Raw genomic sequence first — 9,492 nt, forward strand, 5'->3', positions numbered from 1 at the left:
TCACAAAGACCAGGATGTCATCAGCATAGAGCAATATTATGCTATCTATCTGCAATGGTTAGGTCAATGGTTATGGTTATGTCAGTGTTTGTCCTAACTGCCTCAGCAAGCAGCTCTATGGCTAGGGCAAACAGTAGAGGTGAGAGAGGACAGCCTTGCCTTGTACCTCTCCGAATGTGGAAGTTCGGAGATTTGGAAATCGGAGATCACAAACCGTTGGTGAGTACAGCAGAAAGATTATTATAAAGAGGATTATTATAGAAAAGTGGATTATTATAGAGAAACTTTATTCATTTAATACGTTTTTCACCTAGACCAAGTGTATGTAGCGTATGAACGTATGTTTAGTAATCTACCCATGTTATTACATGAATTGCGAACTTTAATAAAACCAGTTGGTGCTCATAAATAAGTAGAGGGAGTAAGCATTCCAATTGTGTTGCAAGTAGAGAAGTTTCAGATCCACGTCTAGCAAAGAGATGTGCCTGTAGGAGGCATAGTCCTCAGGCTGTTTGCCTCCCTTAAAGACATAGGCAGGATGCCTTTTTTAAAGAAATCACTTAACATATTCAGCAGAGGGCCAACTAATATATTCTGGAACTCTTTATAAAACTCACTACTGCGCGTGTCTGACTCAGGTGTTTTGCCAGACTGTAGCCCCTTAATAGCATCAAGCACCTATTTCCTAGGTAGGAGCATCAAAGAGTAGATTTCTGATCGAGCTGGGGAGATAGAGGGAGGACGAAAAAGGTGTCCATTAACTCTGGTGCATCAGCATGTAGCTCTGATTTATATGTGTATTTTCATAGAGGCTCTCAAATGTGTCATTAATGGTTGCAGTGTCAAAAGATTGGTTACCATGTCTGTCTGTATTGAAGAGATAGTTTGGGAGTTTGCTTTTTCTTTGTCAGATATGCTATTTCTCCGCTTTCACCATGTTTGTATAGTCTTTGTTTGGCAAATCCCTCTGCATGCTTTGGTAAAAGAGTCTAAAACAGAGCAGAGTACAGATATTTCTTTAAGTTTCCATGTACAGTAGACAGACTTTGAACATATCTTTTTCAACCAGCTTAAGTCTGGGCTCTAAGATCTCCCTTTGTTCAGCTTGCCTATGCCTCTTACTGGACATATATGATAAGACCTCTTGAAAAGGCTTTGGATGTTTCCTAAAGCAGTGATAGATCTTGTGTAGAGGTTGAATTAATAGATAGAAATGATTTAAATTCCTCTGTGAAATAAGATAAGAACTTTTGAGCCATCAGAATGGAAGGGTTAATCCTCCAGTGTCTCGTCTGAGTAACCGGGTTCCTGAGGTTATATTGAATGAAGACAGTAGCATGGTCTTACACAACTATCTATCATTTGTCACTGTTCCTTATCATTTAAGTTGGTCTCCTGCAGTAATGCTATATGTAGCCCCTCCCTGATAAGTCAAAACCTTTCTCTGGCTAACAGGTGTGTGGGCGCCATTAACATTCCAGGTGCATAAATTCAATGTTGACATAGTCATGAGCTATAAAGTAAGATATTTCCAGACCACATTCTTTTCCCATAAGTTGACACCTCATTAAAGTGAAAGAAGAGCTGAGTAACAACCAACATTCAACTATCATACATGTAACAAAAAAGCATGCACTTAAGGCATAACTTGCCTAATATTGGCATCAAAGTTAACACTATCCTTCTCTAATCTGAAGACAGCTCAAGTGAAAGGGCTCTCAAAAGGGACATCAAAACTATCTGCGCCGGACACCAAGAGGCATCACCCTTATTTTAACCTACATAGATTCATTGTAGAGAAAAAGCTTGATGATGAAACATCTTGGTGGAGCTGCAGTAAGTGAATTTGAGAGAGGCAGGGTAGACTTGCATGTACTCAGCACTGATTGACTTCAGGCGTTTCTTCACCCCGTCAAATCATTTACACTTGCAGAGAACAGCAGCTGGGAAATCCTGAAAAATCCTCACTGTGGTGTTCCCACATTTCAGTGCTTGATTCTTTTTCCCCACCCCCCACGATGCGTTCATCATACGCGGTTTATCCTGATAGTTGTAAAACCCCCGGCTTTGCCAGTCATCTAAAATATGTTGAAAGTGAAAGACGTTTTTTTCATGTTGTTGAAAAGGTGACTATTTTCAGATGTCCATCTAGGTCTGGTTTTAGCTGAAAGTGAATGTTAAAAAGACGTCTATTTTGTACAGTTGTTTCAGTGTCTTGTAAACTACTTCATTTCAACTAAACTGGTCCTTCAACTAAATTTAAAAACCTTTTAGAAACCGTGCAAACAACAGTTGACAAAGCAGTAACCATAAAATAAACATTTGACAATTAAAAACAAGTGTCACTGTTTTCAGTGTTTTTGTTATGAATGACTACAATCATGAATTGTGTATTAACCGTTCCTCTTTTTCCACTTCAATTTACATCAGAACCTCTGCCTACTTAACACTTAATTGTGTGTTTATTTTCAAACTCCTTTATTTTCTCCATTTCTTCCATTTCTCCATCTAGTCAAAGGTAAAGGCTTTGGACCACATTTTTGGGTTTCTACCTCCCACTCCCAGATCGACCAGGGTCATGCTTTAAATGGTCAGCAACAGATTGTCTTGTCAGCTGCAAAAACACAAACATGTAGGCCACTTGTTATAATAAATGCACTCAAAATGATAGAAATAAAGCTTCTACAGAGGAATATAAATTATAAAATGAATGAATAATGAATAAATTAGTAAAATATATTCAACCGTGAACACACAATGCTGTTCTATTTCATTTTTGGGTGAACTATTCTTTCAAATCAGGTTTACTTGTGATCAAACTGTATCAATTTCTATTTCACAATATAATCATCACTCCTTAACTACCAATGAACAGCTGACAAGAAATATATTCAATAACTTACAAGCATACTAAAGAAAAATACCAGATTAGTATATACCATTCAAAATGGAGTACAAGGCACTGGTTTCAAACGCTCTCTTGGAACGGTGGCCCTTCATGTTGAACTTGGACACAAGACTGTTTGTAAAGACCCTGAAAGACACATAGAGGGTCCTCTTCACTGGTCAATAGAGTACTGCAGTGGAAATAAGCCTTGTGATTTTAATATCCATATTAAAAAACCTTTGCATCACTACTTAGTGTCAAAATATGGCATACCTGTCCAATGATGTTGGCTGCACTGTCTTTATGTTTTTGCCTCTCTTTCTGATCAACTGTTCAATCTGACAGTAAAGAGTAAATTACCAAGACTTGAAATTTTACTTCATAAACGGATATAATTTAGCATCCATTAACAGCACTGTAAAATGGCTTTCAGTACAGGTATGGAATATATTAATATCAAAAACTACAAATGCCCGAGCATTAATCAATACACAAGATATATCCCTTGTGCCATAATCAAAGGTAAGCATACATGTAGAGGGCCAAATCTAGGTTAATTGGAATGATATATTATCATGCAAAGGACCATAGAAAACATCAGGCTATACCATCATAAACAGCACCAAAAGACAGATAGTAACATTCATCAGCTCTAGTGTCAGGGTGAGTGAGTATAGGCAAATCATTTGGGTTATCAAGTGTGCAGTTTCCTTTAACATTAGATTTCTTTCCTCAGCACTTTTGAGTTGTTCCTCCAGTCAATCAAATTCATCCGTCCTCCCCATTCTGCTGACATGATAATTGGAGTTCCTTGACTCTGCTCTCCCAACACACTTGACCTCCTCCAATATCTCCACCTGTTTCTCTATAATGCACTTCTGAAATTCCGAAATGTTGTCAACACATAAACAGTAACACTCATGTCTGGAGCTGGAAATGGAACATAACCTTGATGCTGATAATAAGTTGACCTTAGGGGAAACAGACAAATAACTCTCCAGCCCTCTTACGAAGTATATGATGCTGCTAAAACATACATTATCCATACCTTATTCCATTAGAGAGCAGACTATTTATTGGATCATAATAAGACCAGCATTTCTTTCCACAACGTGCCCACCAACTGCATCCTGACTTTCGCTATAGACATAGGCTGTAGATGTGTTTTGCTGGTTGACAAGAGATGGAGAGAGGAATCTGCAACGCTCTCTGCTTTCGGATCTCCCTGTCAAATTAAAGTATACTCATGAAAAACAGTCAGTAAGCTAAATGCACTATTGGTTACAAAACAACTTAAACCTGCACTGAATCAATCCTGAAACCAATGTGTGCTATGTGTAGACAATGTGGAGATTGTTTAAGATGTTACAATATAAACCAATATCCACACAGCAGCTGTGTTGCTGTTTTCACCTATTTTCTGAATCTTGTTTTCAAAACTTGTGGAACCTAATAACAAATGCCTCCAGACCCGTACTGTTATCTAGATGTAAAGCAGGAACATAAACATTCCCTAAGCATTCGTTAAAATAATTAATGTTTAACAATCAGAAAATTACGTCTAGACACAGTGGACATTAGAAAAGAAAGATGGTAATTCCATATGAATGTATTCACCTTTGCATCTCTTCCTCTTGACAGCTGTGTCATTGTCTTCTTCTGAGGGAAATGGTCCTGTAATTACATATATTGCTACCTTTTTGTGAGATGAACAATGTGAATATTAAAAATGCAAATATATTTTTATATTTACCTTCTATATAATCCTCATATCTCTTCCTTTTGCCAATTCTTTTGCCACTTGCTTCTGGGATAATGGAATCTTCATCTGTTTGTGCAGATGCATAATTGTAGTCTTCGCAAATTTTTTCCTTTTCTATTACAAAGATTACTGACACATTAAACAAGTACACTGAAAAAACAAAACAAAAACCCTCAAAAAAAGACAGTGATTAATTCCTGATGTAATCTTAATTTTTACAAGATGGAAAGAGAGCCAGTCCTCTGCTGGATCTTTCCATCATTTACGTGCTGTTAGCACTTGGCTTTTTGGCACCACCTTTGTCCTCATATTTATCCAGTTGTATGAAATGACATCTTCATACTGCTTATCTCCTTCTGTCCATACAGCCCTTGCAAAGGCCATTATCTGAAAAAAGCAATAAATATCATGCTAATTTGTAATTTTGTCACATGTTCAAAATAACAAAATGAATTTAAGCATCCACTTTCATACTCAGAGATAATAGCTGAGACTGCTGTTTCCCACGGTCTCCAGTAAGACGAAAAAAAATCTGAGCAGTGTTTTGCCTGCTAATCGGAATAGAAAAAAAAGAGAAAATAATTGATTGATAGAATTCAATTAGCGTCATCATGATTGTCATGGCCATATTGCCAACATAGCACTGCAGTCAACAATAATACTCACCACAGGTGCATCGGCATCTTGTTGTGAAAATGATACATCATCATTTACCATGGAATTGTATGTGGAACTAAACATAGCACAAAGCATCAGCTGCTACAATTGCTAAAATCTTGAAAGTGAAAAATTACTAGCTAGTAAAAATCAGCGGTACCATAAGTTTGTATTTTTCCTGAAACATAAAATCATTTGTCCTCAGGTGCCGAAAAGAAACAGAAGTAGGAAAACACTAATAGGTGTGTCAACCGAAGACCTCTTGAGCGCTGGGGCCAAGTGCTTTGGCAGCGGCAGGTGAGCGCTACTGCAGGGAGTCATGGAGACAGATGGCACGGACCATAGGCTAACGTTGGCTAGGCTAACGTTTGCCCGACGTTAGCCAGCTCTTGGTCCCACCCTGCTTCATTCTTATTGGTTGGTACAAGTCTGATGTGATATTGATGAGGCCTTGAGAGGAGGTTAGCTAAAGAGGCTATGTCTAACAAGACCTATGGAAAAAAAACACTGGCACTGTTTTTCATTTTCTCCTATGGAAAAGTTGCGCTTTCAGTTATCAAACAGCTATCAAATATCTCCGAGTAGTTACTAATTAGTGTTACCGTTAAAAGATACTGCAACATTAGCCCTTCCGTTTCTCCAGCAAATTAGCCTAGCAACGTCATCAAGATGATGCATGCTAACAATGTGACTAATGTGGTTACAGTTAAGGCAAAAGGAGCAGCCCATTTTTTTTTTAAAAGTATAGGTGAAAATATTTTCTTTAGTTGCTAAATGCTCCACTGTGTTCACCAGCTATAGTATAACTTCTTTGTGTGTTGTTTGGTGCTGTGCAGGTAGTGTACAGTCAGTTTATCAGGACTTTTTCACACAGCTGGCTGCTGGAGACACATCAAAGTTGCAGGCTTTAAAACCAAAACAATGAGCTGAAAGAAGCAAAAATTGGACCAGGGAGGAACAGCAGAGTTGAGTGCTAATTCTCTGTGGGTGCATTGGTGCTCTGGTAGTCTTTTTTAATGAAGCAAGTAACACCTTTAATGTTACATGTTTCATGTTACATTTGAGCCATTAATTATTTAAAAAATATTGATTTGTGCAGCTTTATGTTGTATAATTGTAAGTTGTATAATAGCCTCTAGACATCAGAACATTATAAATTCATGATTTTTAAATAAATTATAAATAAGTTATTTTTTTTATAAATTATTAATAAATTATATATTTTTCTGATCTGATAAGACTGAAAATAAATATAAATAAAATCATCACAAATATTAAAATAGTTTAAGAAAGTTGTTCTCTTTATCAGTTAAGGTCTGTTAAAAATAAATCATATTTCAGTGACGCTTTAATGAGGCATTTTCCCAATAAATTAATTATTTTGCAAATAATATAATGTAATTTTACCAATGTTTCAGTAGACTTGCTTGCATTTCTATAGTAAGATGTTATATCACAATTTAAAACTAAATGAGCTACCATCAATTTTAACAATTTAATTCATTTTGAAACTCAGCACTGCATTCTTTCATAGTGTATCCTTTTTTTCACAAAATACATAAATATTGGATAAGGTAGTATATTTTGCTAATGGAGAGTAACAATTATTCATATTATAAGGAATATCTGGGTGTCTTCTCATAGCAGTCGAGTACCATGACAGTCCTGGATCAAAGCAAAGCTGACTTTGAAATAAAAATGATGTTACCTCAGCCATTGCTATAACCAGCGCTTCATTCTGACACACTATATGTGCAGGTAATCTTTCTCCTGCCCTTTTCCTTTTGTCTGCATGCCACTGTCCCATCACAGACTTAGAGAAACAACCACCAACTCCAATGTCATTGCAGACATGTCTTCAGCAGTGAGGCTGGCACGTCAATACCCTCGAAATGATACACGCTCCAGCTTTGCTCAGACTCTCAAACACAGCATTACATTCGGAGCAAGGCTAAAAGGTTGTTTAGATGAATTAAAGCATCAAGCATTCCCGACACGTAGCTGACGGCTGTGTCTCTCGGAAAAAAGAAAAATAGGGGAGAAAAAAAAAATGTTAGGAACCAGAGGGGGGAAAATAGAGCACATCAAATGAGAAAGTTTGTCCCTGACGCCCCTGTCAGAATGAACGATTAAGATATCCAATATGATGTTTAAAGCTGTGGGGCAGGCGAACTGATAACGGCTCGATAAGGCCTCTCTCCTCGCTCATCCTCGTGCGCTAATTAGCTTCTTGCTTCTTTTTTGGGTGTTGGGGGGGGGGGTTTATCTATTTAAAAAGCTTTGAAGGAAGAGAGAGGCACCTGCATCAATCATAATTATTTTACTCATACTAAAATTAGCCAAAGAGAGGAGGAACACAGTCTCCTTCAGAAAGCAGCGCAGGAAGAATGAAGGGAGGCCGGCGTGAAGGAGAGAGATAGCGTGTGTGTGTGTGTGAGAGAGAGAGAGAAAGAGGGATGAGGTGAACCGATAAATATCACTCCGGCTGATTGGACCTAATTAGAGACATAGAGAGGCATTCTGGACGAGACTGGCTGGAATTGAGTTGGCCAAGTTGTCAGAGCCAATTAGGCTGCTGTATTATTGCAGCAGAGAGAAAACACACAGAATAGATTAAGTTTTACGCTTCTGTGTGTGTGTGTGTGTGTGTGTGTGTGTGCGTGTGCGTGTGTGTGTGCGTGTCAGAATGATGATGCTTCCAGGGAAAACATGGCCAGGTGAGTGTAACAGTTCTCCTGTGGCGTGATAAACTGTGATACAACAACAATGATAATCACTCGCAGCTTATCATGCACACACACTGACAAACAGTCTCTCTCGCCCGTTCTCTATCACACAACACTCCAGCTGTCAGCTGCTGGGCGTGCAGCTGTGGAGAACACACTTTTAACTGTATCTCTGACTTATTGTGGGTTCAACTGTGTTTGTATGTCTGGGTATGTGTGTGAGAATGTTGGGCATGAACGCGTGCCAGCGTTTGATTCTGGTGATTGCGGTTGGAAAGTTAACACCAGTAAAGTGAAGTAATCACTTGTGTGCGGTTAATATAATGATGGAGTCCTTTGAGTCGGCACTAACGCTCCAGCAAAACCTGAGGGAAGGAATGAAAAAGCAGTCCTGAGTTCAGCCAACTTCACAGTGGAGGCATCACTCAGAGTTTGGCAGCAGTCACAGTAACAGTTGCATGAGAAAATATTGCTTTATCTTTGTCTGTTTTAGGTGGAATAGACAAAGCTCTAGTCTGTGGTCCAGCTTGACAAGTGGCGGCAAATTTAGATAATTACTCCCAAAATCCTCTGGCTGTTTTGGATTGTTTAAATGTAGTGTAGCATCAAAGATACAGTTCTGCTCTCAGCCATCTAGAAAAAAAAAAGAATTAGATCTCAGGAAAGTCTCACAGCAACACAAACAGGAGTGATACAAGGTAATAAATACCATGAATTTTCAGCGCTGTCTTCTCTCAATGGAAAGACTTCAAAGATCAGCCAGACAACAGAACAGATGCAGAGATGGTTTTATTTGTGATGCTGCTCAAGGCAACACTGGCGCAAGCAGCAGTGACACATCACCGTTTGAACTGTGAAAGTCTGAAGGACTTCATTCCTTTATATTCCTCTAATTGTTTGTTTGTTAGTGGCTGATGGAGGGGGAAATGGTGAAACGCTGTTTTTATTTTGGCACTGTTTTACCCATCACTGTTGAGTCCAGATTCCTCTAGACTTTGGATGGAACTCCTGATTCCAAGTTGCTTTAATATTGCACTCAAAGTGAAGTATACAGATTAAAGGGGCACTCCACTGACTCTACACGTGACAATCAATTTGCAGTACTATGGTTAGTGCTACTCAGCCTGTGAAAAGAGTTTTATAATGTCTTCTGTGGTTCTGGAGGAGCTTTGTCAAAGTCTGAGAAATTAATCCACCAATGAGGTCATTGTAGTTATCTCATTTTGGGCTTGAAATTTACAACAGAAATCTGGTATTACAAACTGTGGGAGTGGAGCTGGAAACGTGTGTGTTTTTTAACAGGCAGGGGGCTGTAATAAATAGATGCTATTGCATTATATAGAACATAGGATCCATGTCTTTGGAGATTGACTCAGACTACATTTACATTAAGATGGCTAAATTGTAAAATGCAGTTTTTGTGCAAAAACGGCAAACGTCCACAGCAGTTTCATCTCATT

At 38.4% G+C, this 9,492-nt stretch overlaps 1 long non-coding RNA gene across 5 annotated transcripts; it reads right to left on the bottom strand.

Annotated features, from left to right (window-relative positions):
• LOC122980011 lies at window positions 1–6,449 on the bottom strand. 5 transcript variants are annotated; one of them, XR_006402976.1, is made up of 8 exons: window positions 5,467–6,449; window positions 5,316–5,382; window positions 5,124–5,200; window positions 4,641–5,036; window positions 4,505–4,561; window positions 3,161–4,112; window positions 2,940–3,034; window positions 1–2,614 (listed from the first exon to the last, which is right to left on the bottom strand). It is a non-coding gene; the product is annotated as an uncharacterized LOC122980011 (long non-coding RNA). The 5 variants fall into 5 exon arrangements; XR_006402974.1 differs by having other exon boundaries at window positions 5,124–5,197; window positions 5,316–6,449; XR_006402973.1 differs by having other exon boundaries at window positions 5,316–6,449.
• Window positions 6,450–9,492: the final 3,043 nt, after the last annotated feature.

Source organism: Thunnus albacares, chromosome 4 (assembly GCF_914725855.1).
Source record: "Thunnus albacares chromosome 4, fThuAlb1.1, whole genome shotgun sequence".
Classification (NCBI taxonomy): Eukaryota; Metazoa; Chordata; class Actinopteri; order Scombriformes; family Scombridae; genus Thunnus; species Thunnus albacares.